Genomic DNA, 17,756 nt, shown 5'->3' with positions numbered 1-17,756 from the left:
ATATATATAGGCTATATATATATGAGTGAGTATGTATGTATGTCTGCATATATATATATATATATATATATATATATATATATATATATATATATATATATATATATGCAAAAGCAGATGTATATATTCGAAAGTTACGGCATGTCATTAGTGTGACAGCTTTATCCCTTTATTGGAAGACGAATTTCCGTCAGGGAAAACCCTTGCCAGGCAAAGCCTTGATACTTCGCTAAACATCAGGGAAGCCCTGTGCGAAGCTTTGCTCGCGGTTTCTCCATTTCTGACGTCACACCGAGCAAAGCTTACCAAGCAGTGCTCGCACGTGTGGACGGGGCCTAAATTTCATAACCGCTTGTAAGGTTATCAACCGGTTGTACACTCTCGTCTGTTTCCCAGGCTTCCAATGGTTAAGAGAAGCTTAATTTGAAATAAAAAGGGTTTCATTTTACTGAAACACTAATACTCTCAAGACCAATAGATTTTCTTATTACCAACTAATTAGTTTTACTTGATACAATACGAATAAACGCACTGAAAGCGAAGCTACAGCTTAGCATTACACTGTTGATACAATCCCTATACTAACACCATTTTTTAGATTATCCAGTACTCTTATTTTAGAGCCATGATATTTCAGACGAAACATCAAGCTCATTAAAAGACGTCAGTAGTAGTCTAACCAATCTCAAAGTCATAAGCTTAACCACTCTCAGAAATAATCATATGTCACCTGTCCGCACGATTGAGCATGCCCGACGGCCAAACAGCGATACCAGGCCACAATAGTTACTGAAAATGAAAGTTGACGTCAGAAGCTGGAAAACTAGAGGCAGGGATCGGCAACACTGTATGATGCCAGATCCCGGTCTGTGGTTTTCCCGCTTCTGACGTCATTAACCCTCATTCTTACTAACTATTGTGGTCTGGTATCACTGTTTGCCCGTCGGGCATGCTCGATCGTGTGGACAGGGCTTAACCAATCTCATAAATAGACCCAAGTCTAACCAATCTCAGAAATAGTAGTCTAACTAATCTCAGAAACAGACTCAAACCTAACCAATCTCAGAAACACAGTCAAGTCTAAACAATATTAGATGCAGTCCCTAATCTAACCAATCTCATTAACAGCCAAAAGTCTAATTTCATAAAGTCTCAAGTCTAACCCATGACTCGACATACATCGATTGACAATCTAGGTTTCAGTCAACAGTGACGGGACGTTACTTTCCTCAAGCATATCCTTAAGGATGTACTACAGGACAATACTGTACATTCAATATATCAAAGTTCAATCCCCAGAAAAGTATTTACACTAATACTGCCGCTTCATTATACTACCGTTTAACTGTCGACAGCATGTTTTACCGTTCGTATATTGAAGCCACGTTAAAATATTATGCAACAGACAAAAGTTTTATAGTTCAGCTTTCAGAGAAACAAAGCAATACTTTTTGATCAGTGTATCTTTGGTTAAGATGGCAATAAAGCTTCTCTTTTCAGATCGTTACATGTGAAGCTTCAGTGAAATTACCTACTTTTCCATATACTTCTCATATTACTGTACTTTTTTTTTTTATGCTCCAATATACCAATTCTCATATACCTATATTTAGACCTTTTCCATTCACCGGGTTTCATATTCCTATTTCAAGTCTTTCATATACCTGTTCTTATAAGTCTATTTTGGGTTTGTCTTCATATACATCTCATATACCTATATTGTTCTCATATACAGGTTCTTATATTCCTAATTTGAGGTCACCATGCGGTTCCCTTTATTACAAAACAAAGTCACCTTTTTTTAACACCGAAGTTTTAGAATTGGGGGAAAAAAAAAAAAAAAAAAAAAAAAAAAAAAAAAAAAAAAAAAAAAAAAAAAAAAAAAAAAAGAAGACTCTGATTGGGTAAGTTAACGTTGAACCATCGAACAAAATTAAAATATACCACTCCATTTTTAACATTATATCAGTAACACCTTAAAGATCAAGCAAGTAGGAGGAACCATGTAGTAGTAAATATAGAAATTTATTTTTAAGAGACTATACAGTTAATCATTTGGAAAAAAAGGGGGCTCAAATAACCATCAATTTAATATGAACCAAATAAATGCAATCTACTAAAGGACACCATGAAAATTCTCCTTTTAATGAAAAATTTACCATATAAACCAAATTAAGTTCCAATCTTCTTAAATTACTAACTTTAAAGGACATCTGCTAGAAGTAACAAATTTCTTAATTTTTATTTTAGCAATGATTTCATGTCAAAGGAATTCCAGCATAAACTAAGATTTTATCTGCTGAATTAGCAAATTTCTTTTAGCAAAATTGTCACCTTATTAAAGGAAATTAACTATAAAAACATAAGTACATTAAATGTTTTTTTTTTTTTTTTTTTTTTTTTTTGTTACAACTTACCAGTATTTATTTACCAGAATTCAATTTTTGAGTGTCTCAACCACTCGTTTTTCTTCTCTCATCAGTCCTGTATGTCATCAGTATACAAAGTCTTCCAGTACAAAATAGAATCTCAAAAACTCCAATGGTCACCTTTTGATCCAAAATGAGCAGATCTCCAGGAACAATCTAGAAGTACTCATAGAAGATTTTGACAGTGATTCCAGTCAACATCTTGACATAGTTTCCAGTAACAATATACTAGTACTTATAGGAGGATCTTGGCAGGGTTTCCAGTAACAGTCTATTACTTATGGAGGATCTTGACAGGGTTTCCAGTAACATCTTGACAAAGTTCCCAGTAACAATATGCTAGTACTTATGGAGGATCTTGACAGGGTTTCCAGTAACATCTTGACAAAGTTCCCAGTAACAATATGCTAGTACTTATGGAGGATCTTGACAGGGTTTCCAGTAACATCTTGACAAAGTTTCCAGTAACAATCTACTATTACTTTTGGAAGATTTTGACAGGGTTTCCAGAAATTGAAGTTAGATTCAAAGGATTTAGTTAGTATACCAGTTTTTCCTGACTTCGCACCATCCAATCTGGAATAGAATCTATTATCAGGAAATGTTTTTAAAAGTTCGGTATCCCTACATAAATTACCTATATCAAAAGCCAAGAATAAGAAATAATATTTCAATTTTATAAAAATTAAAGCATCCATCTATAAAACTTAGAATAGGATTACCAACAATTTTAAATTATGGAATAGATAGAACTTTATAAAAAAAAACAAGGAACTCAACTTTTAAATTTGTGATCCACAGGCTTTAAAGATTAAAAAGAACTATATAAAGCAAGGATTAGAAAACTTTCTACTTTCAATTTTTATCAACAAGCTTTATTTAAAGAACACAAAAGATAAACTGGCTTTAAGTAATCTACAGAACCTAAATAAAGTACAAAAAAGTTGAACACTCACCGAACTTAAGACTAAAGGGTTTAAAAGCAAGCCTCCCTATTGCGCACGGTAGACCTTTATTTTAAGGTCTACCGTGCGCTATAGGGAACGTCCTCCCACGATTGGGGGCGCCGCCCCCAATCGGGGAGGACTGGCTTGCTTAGGGGAATTTTAAAGAAAAAATAAGAAGCTATTCCTCACCTTTTAGTCCAGCCTGAAAAATACGTCACCAGATTCCAGCGTTGTCATCAGTCAGCGAGTATAATGATGGCCATGTGGGTCTGTTCCAGAGGATAATTCACGCAATACCAGATCGTTTGGAAATCGATAATTTTCCAGATTAGAAACTTGAAACTCACGGTGATCATGGGGGATCCCAGACTTAACTGAAAGTACAAAACAGGAAGTTAAAACATGGATATTTAAGCACACTGATCATGTGGATACCAGACTTTCAACTGAAAGTACAAAACAAGAAGTTAAAACATGGATATAAAAAGAAAAAAAAAAATACATTCAGTATAGGGAAATCTTATAAACCTTTGTTATGACGTGGTTATTTAAAAATAGTTCAGTCTAGAGAAAACTTGAAACCTCTTATGTAATGACATGGATATTTAAAAACCATTTAAGTCTAGAGAAAACTAATAATCCTTTACGTTATGACAGTGGTATTCCAAAAAAATTAAAATACAAATAATAGACAATGCATAAATCAGCATGCTAAGGATATTTGAAATACATTTAACGTACAAAAATAAATATACCAACAAACCACTAAAAACACCAAACGCTCCAATAATATTCAAATATTACAAAAGAGAATATAAACTTAACCAAGTCATTTACTTACCAACTATAAGCACATCGCGTTATCTTGTATACCGGTTACGACCAACAACCCAACTGCTTCAAACACCGGCAATGTAGCTTAAGAAATCTTCGCTATGGCAAGCCAAGGACTCTAAACAGAGGAAAGCTGTATATACCTAAAAGAACGTAGCTATCACTCGCTTGGTCCATTTCTTAAAAGAAAACTTTACGTTTGGCGAGAATAAAAACTATTATTACAGAATTATTGACTTCCTTTTTATAAATATCATACTTTCGCTTTATTATTATTATTATTATTATTATTATTATTATTATTATTATTACTACTACAAGCTATGCTATTTCAACTGCCTGGCTCTATTACTTAGCCTATATATAGGAGAGAGGCGTATGTTTAATATATATATATATATATATATATATATATATATATATATATATATATATATATATATATATATTTGTATATATACATATGTATATACTGTATATATATATATATATATATATATATATATATATATGTATATATCTACATATATATATATATATATATATATATATATATATATATATATATATATATATATATGCAAGTGGTAATCGCTTTTTTTATTTGATAACCTTCCTGATCATGAAATTTATATTTCAACTGTAATCTAGTGAATCAGATTATTAAATTCATAGCATGGACGCACGTATTCTCTTAATGTGGTTTACTTGTATATCGATTCTGAGTGATTCTGCAATCTTCGGCAAAATCGAGAGAGAGAGAGAGAGAGAGAGAGAGAGAGAGAGAGAGAGAGAGAGAGAGAGAGAGAGAGAGATTATTATCATTATCATTACTATCTAAGCTAAGACCCTAGTTGGAAAAGCAGGATGCTATAAGCCAAAGGGTTCCAACATGGAAAAATAGCCCAGTGAGGAAACAGATATGTGACCAGTGTCATATATCTACTCCTAAAACTTATATATACATGTATATCATGTATATAACAACCCATGCTAATACAGAGAGAGAGAGAGAGAGAGAGAGAGATTACCTGTATATAACAACACATGCTAATACAGAGAGAGAGAGAGAGAGAGAGAGAGAGAGAGAGAGAGAGAGAGAGAGAGAGAGAGAGATTACCTGTATATAACAACACATGCTAGTACAGAGAGAGAGAGAGAGAGAGAGAGAGAGAGAGAGAGAGAGATTACCTGTATACAACAACACATGCTAATACAGAGAGAGAGAGAGAGAGAGAGAGAGAGAGAGAGAGAGAGAGAGAGAGATTACCTGTATATAACAACACATGCTAATACAGAGAGAGAGAGAGAGAGAGAGAGAGAGAGAGAGAGAGAGAGATTACCTGTATACAACAACACATGCTAATACAGAGAGAGAGAGAGAGAGAGAGAGAGAGAGAGAGAGATTACCTGTATATAACAACACATGCTAATACAGAGAGAGAGAGAGAGAGAGAGAGAGAGAGAGAGAGAGAGAGAGAGAGAGAGAGATAATAACCTGATTGAATTTAAGTTTGATGTGATGTGTTTATCCAACCTTTTACAAGCTAACCCATTCAAATTTCTTCGGATTTTATCCTTTAAAAGGATCCCTTTACGAAAAACAAGCGGAGGTAGCTTACATTAGTTTGTAAAAGGTTGGAAAACCCATCATGTCAAAGTTAAATTCAATCAGATAGTTACTCTCTTTCTCTCTCTCTCTCTCTCTCTCTCTCTCTCTCTCTCTCTCTCTCTCTCTCTCTCTCTCTCTCTCTCTGTACTAGCATGTGTTGTTTTATACAAGTAAATATAAGTTTTTGGAATAGCTATATGACATTGGTCACATATTTGTTTTTTTATTTCCTTTCCTCTCTGGGTGATTTTTCTATGTTTAGAACCCTTGGGCTTAGAGCATCCTGCTTTTCCAACAAGGGTTCTAGCTTAGCTAGTAATAATAATAATAATAATAATAATGATAATAATAATGATAATAATAATAATAATAATAATAATAATAATAATAATAACACTGTATATAGCATGAGGGTTTTTGACAATGGTTCTCCTTTGTCGTTTCCATTGGCAAACATTTTTGTAAGCTTTCATGTAGAAAAATAGTTTTCGAAATGTCTATGTAACTTTAGAGTTATGCAACATAAAAGAATGTTGATGACACATTTTGCTTACCTACTCACACGATTATAATGGATCATATTTTCACATGCGAGTTTTATATTTTAAAGATTTGAAGGTAATATCATCTTATGGTGATTATAGTCTTGAGAATATGTGTACTTTACATGTATATATTTTAAATAGTATATATATGTCTGTATATATATAAATATATGTTAACATATATTTATATACTTTATATACTAATATATGCATGTGCTCATACAGTCATATATAAATATATGTAAATATATATTTATGTACTGTATGTATATTATATGTATGTATATATATATATATATATATATATATATATATATATATATATATATATATGAATATATACATACATACATATACAGTACATATATATGCATATATATATATATATATATATATACTGTACATATTTATATATATTGAAAAATATATATACTGTATATAATATATATATATATATATATATATATATATATATATATATATATATATATATATATTTACACATATATATATATATATATATTTACATATATATATATACATATATATATATATATAAATATATATATATATATATATATATATATATATATATATATATGTGTGTAATTCAAGTAGTAATCTATTGAACTAAATATTGCCAAAGGTCTCAAACTTGCTAAACGAGCAAAACATGGAAGGGCAAGTCATGTAAACATGATCTATGACGTGCATGTTATGTAAAAAGGAAAACATCATATTTTAAGGAATGAAAAATGGTGGGTTTTCTCCTCGATAATTCTGCTATGAATAAGATTGAAGACATTGATCGATGTGACTCTCTTTTTAAAACCCTGGATAGGTGTGGTGGGTTGGACTGGGGTTAATGCTTACGCAAAAAAAAAAAAAAAAAAAAAAAGAAAAGAAAAAAAAATCTATGCATATTTTTTTTGGGGGGGTGGAGCGGGGGGGGGGGGGGTGGTATGAAAAGGTCGTATGTTTTAGAAAGAGTTCCATGTAATCGCATTCCATCGATAAGATATGGTTTTCAAACTTCAGCTTTTATTTTTATTATTATTATTATTATTATTATTATTATTATTATTACTTGCTAAGCTACAACCCTAGTTGGAAAAGCAGTATACTATAAGCCCAGGGGTCCCAAAAGGGAAAATAGCCCAGTGAGGAGAAGAAACAAGGAAAAATAAAATATTTTAAGAACAGTAACAACACTAAAATAGATATTTCCTAAATAAACTATAAAAACTCTAACAAAATAAGAAGAAGAGAAATAAGATAGAATAGTATGCCCGAAAGTATTCTTAAGCAAGAAAACTTTAACCCAGAGCAGTGGAGGCCATGGTATAGAGGCGATGGCACTACCCAAGATTAGGGAACAATGGTTTGATTTTGGAGTGTCCTTCTCCTAGAGGGGCTGCTTACCATAGCTAGATAGATAGATTACCAAGAGGCCTCTCTACAATCAATAACGTTGCATTTATATGGCTTAAATATTATCAGTAAAAAAGGTAAAAATCCTGGAATAAATGTTGCCAGACATTTACCATTTTAAAGACGGATATATTGACGTAAAGGAGTGATATTACGGTCACCAACCCGTAAAAGATAATAACAAAGTAGGGTGAATATTACGGTCACCTGTACTTTACTGAAATGTGGCTGAGAACAATATATTTCTACGGAGAATTTCCGATTAAAATTACGGTTTTTTAACAGTTTAGGTTAAGAAATACTCGCGTTTCAATTTGTTTCTGGTATAGATTTAGTTTTATATCGTTTTGAAATGCGAGGGGATTTTATTTTTATAAGACTATTTTTGTGTTAATGTCTTCGCAAAAATAGAAGATTTTGCTAAGGGTACGTATTCACAACTTTCATCTGTTTCTTTGTTTATTTATGAGTAACTTTACATAAAAAACCACTGTACTAATTTTGACCAAACTTGGTACAACTTTCATCTGTTTCTTCGTTTATTTATTTATGAGTAACTTTACATAAAAAACCACTGTACTGATTTTGCCTAAACTTGGTAGTCTTATTGGGTATGACCAAAGGATTAATCTGTAGCATTTTGAATAAAGTACATCAAAGTACAAGTACGCAGCAGTACTTTGAACATAATCGCAATGCTTATTTTCTTTTCTTTTAGCGAGGCATATTTGCAGACTCGCAGCGGTGCCCTTTTAGCTCGGAAAAGTTTCCTGATCGCTGATTGGTTGGACAAGACAATTCTAACCAATCAGCGACCAGGAAACTTTTCCGAGATAAAATGGCACCGTTGCGAGTCGGTGCAAATATGCATCGCTAAAAGAAATGAACTATAGTTTCAACGAAACTCGGTGGACATGTGTGTTATGACCCAAGGACAATTCCATTAGATTTTGAAGAACATTCATCTTAGTACAATACGCAGTGGAGTTAAGAGAAAAATAAGACTGTTCGTAGTGGCGAAGGTATGCTCTTTACTCAGTATCCTCCTAGTGTACTATACTTAATTTTTTTTAATGAGGCGCATTTGCACTGACTCGCAGCAGTGCCCTTTTAGCTCGGAAAAGTTTCCTGCTATCTGATTGGTTAGAATTATCTTGTCCAACCAATCAGCGATCAGGAAACTTTCCCGAGCTAAAGGGGCACCCCTGCGAGTCAGTGCAAATCTGCGTCACTAAAAAGAATTGACTATAGTTTTCTGCTATGAACATTAATGGATCAATTATTCTAATAAATACGTATAATCGTTGATTGGTTGGAAAAGATGACTCTAACCAATCAGCGATCAGGAAACTTGTCCGAGCTAAAAGGGCACCGCTGCGGGTCAGTGCAAATGTGCCTCATTAAAAAAAATGAGTATAGTGTACTAGTTTTCTGTTAATGGATCAATTATTCTAATAATACGTATAATAGTGATTTTTTTTATTTTCTGAAGATATTGATGGTCCAATTTTTAGGTACCTCATAATGTTTTTGTATGATGACCGATAACCGGTATTTTTCTTTTAAAATGATAATAAGGAATAGAATAAATAATTGGACGAAATCGAATGCCTTGACTGTTGAAATAGTCGACTATACGAGGCTAGTTGAGCATAGAGGTGCAATTGTAGACACCAGGCTGGGGTCCATAGCATAACCAATTAAGGCATTAAGACAAAGAGACAGACTTTAGCGATCCAGCGACCAAAATGAACCAACACACAGTTTAGTTGTAGATCTAAACATCTGACTTCAAGGAAGTATAGAAATATGATATCTCACTGTGGCAGAGAAGTTCAAGAAATTAATGAACTACCAATGTACATCTCTCTCTCTCTCTCTCTCTCTCTCTCTCTATCTATTTTATATATATACATATATGTATATATATATATATATATATATATATATATACATATATATATATATATATATATATATACATATATGTGTATATATATATGTATACATATATATATTTATATATATATGTATATATATATGTATATATATTTAAAAGTAATAATGATACCTTGCACCTAATATAATAAATGCAATCTAAACTTACCTAACAATTAGTAACAAACAATTAAAAGAAAAACAATACTTCAATTAGCCCCCCCCCAAATATATATATATATATATATATAATTAGCTAATAATTCCAGCCAAAATTGAATTTCCAAACATGATTAACATACCCTACAATAATATCCAGAATTAAAAAAACCCTTTCAAAAGAAATATCTCTATTATCTTCCCGATGATCACGAAAAGAATATTTAATCTCTAATGACGTAAAAAAAGCCTGTTTGAATTAGAGATTAAGAAATGTCGGTTTAACCAGCAATTGAGAATCGATTAAATATAAAACGTCTTATCCGAATAATAATAATAGAAACTGAGATTTAAAACGCCATATTGTTGTACGTTGTTGAAATTCAAGATATTTGATCCGGAAAAATGTCTATTGGATCCTCAAATAGATGGCATGATAATAATAATAATGATGATGATGATGATGATGATGATGACAACAACAACAACAACAATAATAATAATAATAATAATAATAATAATAATAATAATAATAATAATGATGATGATGATGATGATAATAACGATAATAACAACAACAACAATAATAATGATAATAATAATAATAATAATAATAATTATTATTATGATAATAATAATTATTATAATAATAATAATAATAATGATGATGATAACAATAATAACAATAACAACAACATCAATAATAATAATAATAATAATAATAATAATAATAATAATAATATCTCATCTGAGCAGCTTATCAGGTCTAAATGATATTCGTTAACTTTGTTTTGTCTCAGATATCTAACTTAAAATACTATTCTTAAAATAATCTTCTCCAAATACAAAATGGAATACAACGTAGCACTTTGCAATAAACTATTCTTCAAATAAGCTTCGTCACTTGCAAGTCTTAATAACGCCACCCTAAATTTAGAAATTTAAACAGTCTCAATGGTGTTCAGACTTGCTACAGGAGGAACCTCAGGCGACACTGTTTTTATTTCAAATGCCAAATGGATTTAAATCCAAGACTTAAATCTCACATTGGACAATTGTAATATCCAAATTCAGGATAGAGAAGAATTTTTGGGACTAGTATTCGATGCCCACTACAAGTAGGAGATAGCAGCTCTCCTTGGTCCTGGCTTGGGTGGAGAGGGGGGCTTGGGCTCTGATCATATGTCTATATGGTCAATCTCTATGGCATTGTCCTGCTTGATAGGGCAATGTCATTGTCCATTGCCTCTACCATTCATGAGTAGCCCTCAAACCCTTTAAACCTTTTGTCCTGAAAGACTTGAGCAAATAGGATGATAAGAAACCACTTGAAATGTCAATGACAGTATTGTAAAATGCAAGTCTTCTAAAGGCAGGTCAGTTTCTAGGGCATTGTCCTGCTTGATAGGGTATTGTCACTGTCCCTTGCCTCTGCAATTTATGAGCGGCCTTTAAATCATTTATAACCTTTAAACCTTGCATCCTCAAAGACTTAAGGGAGTTGTATGATAAGAAACCAATTGAAATTTCAATGTCACTATTGTAAAATGCAAGTCTTCTGAAGGTTGGGCAGCCTCTAGGACATTGTCCAGCTTGATTAGGCAATGTTACTTTCCCTTGCCTCTGCCATTCATGAATTGCCTTTCTATCTTTAAACCTTGCATCCCGAAAGACTTGAGCAAGCAGTATGATAAGAAACCACTTGAAATATCAATGACACTATTGTAAAATGCACGTCCTTTGAGTGCCGGTCGTGAATATCTTCTCAATCGGATCTGGCACTCAATTTTTATCCAAGCCTGATACGAGCGCAAAGCAAACAAGCCACCGGTCGACGAAAGAAGAAGCTATTGACGATAAACAAATCTGAAGCTTTTTCAGCAAATAGTTACAGCTGGCTTCGATTGTGGCTTCCACTTCAGGCACTTGAAGGCGATAGCACTGGAACCCTCGAAAGATGTGATGTTATTAGAATAAACAGGACCATTTTCTTTAAAAGTCGGTGATATTAACTCAGGTGTAAACGAAATTGGACGCTGTAAAGAAATAAAATCAACAATGACAGGAGGGACAGTTTGTTTTCAAACAGAGTTATGGGGTCCTTTGACTGGCCAGACAGTACTGGTTACGGTTCTTTCCCTTTGCCTACACAGACACCGAATAGTCTGGACTATTCTTTACAGATTCTCCTCCGTCCTTATACACCTGACAACACTGAGATTGCCAAATAATTCTTCTTCACCCGTGGGGTTAACTACTGGACCTTAATTGTTTAGTGGCTACTTTCCTTTTGGTAAGGGTAGAAGACACTTAACTATGGTAAGCAGCTCTTCTAGGAGAAAGACACTCCAAAATCAAACCATTGTTCTCTAGTCTTAGGTAGGGCCATAGCCTCTGTACCATGGTCTTCCACTGTCTTGGGTTAGAGTTCTCTTGCTTGAGAATATACTCGGGCACACTGTTCTATCTAGTTTCTCTTCCTCTTGTTTTGTTAAAGTTTTTATAGTTTATATAGGAAATATTTATTTTGATGTTACTATTCTTAACATATTTTATTTATCCTCATTTCCTTTCTTCACTGGGCTATTTTCCCTGTTGGGGTCCCTGGGCTTATAGCATCCTGCTTTTCTAACTAGGGTTGTAGCTTAGCATTTAATAATAATAATAATAATAATAATAACAGAAGCAACTGAAAATTAATGATAATGATGATGATAATTATGATAACAAAGGTAATAATAATAACAATATACATAATAACAACATAATACAGTAATAATGGAGATAATAGTAGTTAGGATTATACTATAATAGTAATTAAAACAATAATAGCAATGATGATGGTAAAAATAGTACTAATGATAATAATGAAATAGATGTAATTGTTATAATTACATCTATGTTGATAATAATAACAACAATGGCAGTACTACTACTACTACTACTACTACTACTACTACAACAACAACAACAATAACAGTAATACTAATTATGCAATTAAAAATCTCATTAGCCAATCGTTCAACAAACCCTCTGGATATGTCTAAAAACAAAGTTAATACGAGTCACGTGATCTGAATTTGGCTTATGCCCAGAGATTTAGAGATATGTCTTGCCAGTGGGCGGGGCCTCAGCCATGCAAGTGGGGGGTATCCTTTCAGGAAAACAAACACTGATCTCGCCCCTTTGAGGAGTCCTTGAGGGATTGTAGGATAACCGAAGTGTTAGGAAAAACATCGATGATAAATATTTGAAGTAACACGGTTGTATTTCATAATGGGTAGGATGGTGAGGGTGAGGATGGTGATCATGGTGGCTGCTGGTGACGATGTAAATGGAGGCAGTAGATTAGAATAGTGAGGATGATGATGATGATTGTGATCATGGTGGCTGATGGTGACGATGTAAATGGAGGCAGTAGATTAGAATAGTGAGGATGATGATGATGATTGTGATCATGGTGGCTGATGGTGACGATGTAAATGGAGGCAGTAGACTAGAATGGTGAGGATAAAGATGATGATTATGATCAGGGGCCTGATAGTGATGTTGTTGAATAGAGGCATTAAATTAAAATGGTGAGGATGATGATGATGATGATTATGATCAGGGGGCTGATGGTAACGATGTAAATAGAGGCAGTAATTTAGAATGGTGAGGATGATGATGATAATAATGATCGGGGGCTGATGGTGACTATGTAAATAGAGGCAGTAAATTAAAATGGTGCGGATGATTATTATGATTATGATTATGATGGTGATGGTAATGATATAAATGGAGGCAGCAGATTAGAATGGTGAGAATGATGATGATGATTATGATCATGATGGTAATGGTAACGATGTAAACAGACGCAGTAAATTAAAATGATGAGGAAGATGATGATAATTATGATTAGGGAGCTGATGGTGACGATTTAGAATAGAGGAAGTAGATTAGAATGGTGAGGATGATGATTATTATTATGATGGTGATGGTAACGATGTAAATAGACGCAGTAAATTAAAATGGTGAGAATGATGATGATGATTATGATCATGATGGTGATGGTAACGATTTCAATAGAGGCAGTAATCACTCATTATAATGTTATTATCAAATGCTAAGTTTCATTACTCACTGGATAACCTAATGAGTTGTGGTGGCCGATGTGGTAACGTCCCTGATTGGTGAACGCCAGACTGTGGTTCGAGTCCCGCTCAAACTCACTAATCTCTTTGGCTGCTGCAACCTCACTATCCCTGTGAGCTAAGGAGGGGTGTTTTGAAGGAGCCTATAGGTCTATCTGCTGAGTCATTAGCATCCATTGCCAGGCCCTCAGTGGTCCTAGCCTGGGTGGAGAGGGGGCTTGGTCGCTGATCATATGTATATATGGCCAGTCACTAGGGCACTGTCCTGTATGATAGGGCAATGTCACTCCCTCACATCTGCCATTCATGAGTCGCCTTTAAACCTTAAACCTTTAAGTATAAACTTACAAACCTAGGCCAAGAAACGTTATAATAAACTGTATAAAAAAATAACCAGCTCAAAAAATGTAAAACCAATCAATATAAGGTTGAATAAATGATTATTATTATTATTATTATTATTATTATTATTATTATTAGCTAAGTTACAACCCCAGTCGGAAAAGCAGGATGCTGTAAGCCCAAGGACTCCAACAGGATGAAATAGCCCACTGAGGAAAGTAAACAAGGATATAAATAAACGACAAGAGAAGTAATGAACAATTAAAATAAAATAGATCTCTCATATTTAAACAATAAACACTTAGAAGAGGAAGTGAAAGAAGATAGAAGAGAATAATCTATGAAATATCTAAAACCAAACGAATAGCAACATGAACCGATAATGATAATAAGCAGACTTAATAAAGGAAGACAAGGCTTGTGTGTTAAGAGCCTCTTAAAATGTAGTATTTGTAAGATATTGCTAAACCGCAACTGAAGGTCATAACTTTTTTTCCTATCTCTCGGCATTGAAGTCGCGCGCCATATTGGAACACGGCCATTTTGTTTTTCTCTGTGCTTCCTCGTGTGCCAGTTTGTGCGAGGGTGTTTTGAAAGGGAAGTGTTGTTTGTACTTGTGGTAATTGATTGGAATTTGATAGATTATAAGTCGTATTTTTAGTGGGTGGTTTCGTATGGCTGATTTTCATTGGATGCCTAGATCTCATACATATAATGCACACACATATGTATGTATGTATGTATGTATGTATGTATGTATGTATGTATATATATATATATATATATATATATATATATATATCTATCTATCTATATATATATATATATATATATATATATATATATATAAATATATATATATATATATATATATATATATATATATATATATATATATATATATATCCATATATATATATATATGTATGTATGTATGTATGTATGTATATATATATCCATCTATCTCTCTCTCTCTCTCTCTCTCTCTCTCTCTCTCTCTCTCTCTCTCTCTCTCTCTATATATATATATATATATATATATATATATATATATATATAAACGATTTTCATGTGGCGTGGAATCTATTTATAATCTTTGTTGGCGTTCGAAGATTCTGACTAGGGGCAAATATAGTAACACGTTGTTACAACTCGACTTGACTTTATGAATGACTTCAATTTGCGCGGTAGTAAATTAATGTCAGCCCACACTCAAAGGAAAGAGTATGTCAAATATTTTAAAAGGAAATTATTGCAACGAGGATTGTGGAATGCATTGAACCGCTTCTCTGTCTCTTAAGACTAAAGAAAATTAAATATTTTCTTAAAAATTTTCTTTTATCTGTCTTGGGTCTTCCGTTGTCTTGGGTTAGAGTTCTCTTGCTTGGTGGTACACTCAAGCATACTATTCTATCTTATTTCTCTTCCTCTTGTTTTGTTAAAGTTTTCATAGTTTATATAGGAAATATTTATTTTAATGTTGCTACTGTTCTGAAAGTATTTTCATTTTCCATGCTTCCTTTCCTCACCGGGCTATTTTCCCTGTTGGGGCCACTCGGTTTATGACATCCTGCTTTTCCAACTAGGGTTGTAGCTTGGCAACTACTACTACTACTACTACTACTACTACTACTACTAATAATAATAATAACGATGATAATAATAATAATAGTAATAATAATAAATAATAATAATAATAATAATAATAATAATAATAATTAAAAGGTACACACATATTTTCATCATATATAATGATACACATGCCTGAAAAATGGAAAACATAACAGCTATTACAAACACTTCTCAAATAAGATAATTCCCAGGTTAGTGGTTGATACCCGTCATTAGCTTCCAATTTCTTTATGCATGTTTTTCTTTTTTATTTTAATTTGACATTTATCGAACGCCATATTCCCTACTTTTCTAATATATCCCCTAATTGTAAGTGGCAGCTTTGCTTTGATCTTTGATTTTATATTTGATAAATCGGGGGGAGAGAGAGAGAGAGAGAGAGAGAGAGAGAGAGAGAGAGAGAGAGAGAGAGAGAGAGAGAGAGAGAGAGAGAACATATACATCTATGATTCTCTTTGTTATATTCAACTACTGTTAGATTCAACGCGTAGAAATCTAGTTAAATGAAAAGATGCCTTCTGTCTATAACTTCATCTTGAATCGAATGCTTCCTGACTAGTACAGTTGTAACGTATTCGTCTTGCATTCGCACGGGAGCAGATCGATCCCAGCCCTGTTTACTGGGGATGCTACTGCTACGGTTGGGCAGCACAGTGGGTGGTTGGGCTTACCAGGCTGACGTTCTGGTGAGCATCTATTCTGATGAAACTGGAAATGAGACCAGACATCTTTAACCTTTAAAATAACCGAACAAAATCTGAATATCTATAATATTTCTATCCTTAAAAGAGAAACAGCTGTTTTTACAGGTGTTGCTAGTAGTTATGTATAAGCAGATTTATTTTTTTAATGAAGTAAAGTATTGAAGGCACACTGTGTACCTATAGTCAATTTTTTTTAGCGAGGCAGATTTGCACCGACTCGCAGTGATGCCCCTTTAGCTCGGAAAAGCTTCCTGATCGCTGATTGGTTGGACAAGATAATTCTAACCAATCAGAGCGCAGGAAACTTTTCCGATCTAAAAGGGCACCGCTGTGAGTCGGTGCAAATGCGCCTCATTAAAAAAAATTGAGTATAGTTGAGTTTAGTGACAGGATGCTTCACATTATTCACGACAGACGGAGATTTATATGAATTAAATGAGCCGAGACGGTATAAATCCTAATCAAAAGGAGAGAGAGAGAGAGAGAGAGAGAGAGAGAGAGAGAGAGAGAGAGAGAGAGAGAGAGAGCGAGAGAGAGAGAGAGAGAGAAAGAGAGAGAGAGAGAGAGAATTATTGATAATAAATTGCATCATCTTGTATTCAATAGGATGCTACACTCAACATTGAAATTAGATTGGTAAAGACATATAGGCTACTGTTTTATTTTGAAACAGTAGTTTGCCACTGAGGCAGCTGTAATCTTTAATGGAACCTCCTTGAAAAACGGTCTACATCCGATATGTTGTTGTTATTATTATAATAATAATAATAATAATAATAACAATAATAATAATAATAATAATAATGATAATAATAATAATTATTATCATTATTATTATTATTATTATTATTATTGTTATTATTATTATTATTATTACTAACTAATTAATTAATTAAATAACTTAACCTCTAATTTAGAGTTATTATTATTATTATCATTATTATTATTATCATTATTATTATTATCATTATTATAATAATTATTATTATTATTATTATTATTAAAGATATATATATATATATATATATATATATATATATATATATATAT

At 32.8% G+C, this 17,756-nt stretch overlaps 1 protein-coding gene and 1 long non-coding RNA gene across 2 annotated transcripts in view; one reads left to right on the top strand and one right to left on the bottom strand.

The window, feature by feature from the left end:
• The window catches only part of LOC137655106 (FMRFamide receptor-like), a 146,005-nt gene that overhangs the window by 110,066 nt on the left and 18,183 nt on the right, over positions 1–17,756 (top strand). The window lies entirely within an intron of this gene.
• LOC137655105 (uncharacterized) lies at positions 2,227–4,285 on the bottom strand. The gene is made up of 3 exons (XR_011046815.1): positions 4,218–4,285; positions 3,566–3,750; positions 2,227–3,005 (listed from the first exon to the last, which is right to left on the bottom strand). It is a non-coding gene; the product is annotated as an uncharacterized lncRNA (long non-coding RNA).

The sequence above is a fragment of the Palaemon carinicauda genome, chromosome 16 (assembly GCF_036898095.1).
Source record: "Palaemon carinicauda isolate YSFRI2023 chromosome 16, ASM3689809v2, whole genome shotgun sequence".
NCBI lineage: Eukaryota > Metazoa > Arthropoda > Malacostraca > Decapoda > Palaemonidae > Palaemon > Palaemon carinicauda.
Note: the sequence above shows the minus strand (reverse complement) of the source record. Positions and strands in the feature narration are given on the sequence as shown.